Source organism: Wasmannia auropunctata, unplaced genomic scaffold (genome assembly GCF_000956235.1).
Source record: "Wasmannia auropunctata unplaced genomic scaffold, wasmannia.A_1.0 LD313627.1, whole genome shotgun sequence".
NCBI lineage: Eukaryota > Metazoa > Arthropoda > Insecta > Hymenoptera > Formicidae > Wasmannia > Wasmannia auropunctata.
The window spans coordinates 1-1,259 of record NW_012049263.1 but is presented as its reverse complement, the minus strand read 5'-3'; the positions used below and the strand labels follow the sequence as shown (position 1 = coordinate 1,259).

General features: G+C 25.5%; 1 long non-coding RNA gene across 1 annotated transcript; it reads left to right on the top strand.

The window, feature by feature from the left end:
* The first annotated feature begins 6 nt into the window (after positions 1 to 6).
* On the top strand, positions 7 to 1,034 carry LOC105460928. Its single transcript, XR_975883.1, has 2 exons — positions 7 to 234; positions 748 to 1,034. It is a non-coding gene; the product is annotated as an uncharacterized LOC105460928 (long non-coding RNA).
* The last annotated feature ends 225 nt before the right edge of the window (positions 1,035 to 1,259 follow it).

Below are 1,259 nucleotides of genomic sequence, written 5' to 3'. Positions count from 1 at the left end.
AAGATTCAAGAATTTTATTTTTGTTGTAATCTCCAACGTTCTTTGAAAACATGACTGACAACCGTAACAGCTCATTAATTACATATTTAATGGTCACACTTGTGTTAATATCAATTTTTATCACGATGGTGGTCACTGAATCCCAAATTGTACGTTCACCATCAAGATGTCCTCCTTGTCAGAGATTTGCTCACGGGAGGTGTCGCATGATCTTGGGATGCACCAGTCCAATCGGTATCTACGATATAATTTATTTATCATATTCTTATAATAATTTCTTTGTAAAATTTCTCGTTTTCCTAATTATAATTTTTTCTGTTTTTTAAATTGCGTAATATTCACAATATAAGTATATTTTTATATTATAATATCGTTCAAAAATGTTTTGATTTATTTATTTGCCAATTATGAAATGTCAACTATCAAATTAATTATTTTCCCCAATGAATGATTCAATGATACATCACACAAAATAAATTCTTAAAACTTTGATAATTTTTAATTGTAATGTTTTATATTTAATAAAGAAGTTAAGTATTATGGATTACACATTAATTTTTAAATCTACTAAACTATTAGAAGTAGTATGTACTTGTGTAATATATACGTATAAGATTTGTTCTTGTAAAACGTTTTAATGTTATCTTAATTTTTATTTTGACAAAATAATCATAAAATAATATAAAGATATTTTTATAATAATAAGATAGTTATTAATTATGATTAACATGAATTTTTGGCTTGCAGCGTAAGTTGATCTGATGACAACAATCTGGTCACATCAGTAATATGTCGGAAACCATGGATTACAAGTCAATGTTGCAAATGTAAAAAAATTAACTACTGCAAATATATGTATAATTTTTTAGTTTCAATTTTTGAATTCTACAATGCTTTACATATAAAATATAATATAAATATAAAAAGACAAGTATTCTAATGTCTTACTTCTCACTAAGTGCTGTATTTGCTATTGACATGGTGATATGTGTCTGAATATTATGGCAATAAAATATTACTGTAAAACATATCAACATCCTCGCGTGTCGGCTCGCATTCCTATTACTTTGTCCTTTATGATTTATTCTAGGAAACCCAATTCTTTTCAATTTACATTTATTTTATGTTTCTTAAAATGTGTAGGAAACAGTCAACTTTTTCAAAAAATTGAATATTTTGATTTTTAATTTTCAATTTTAACTTTTCTCTGAAGCTATTTGATTATTGAGTGTTAATCACTGATCTTTACATGAATTTCT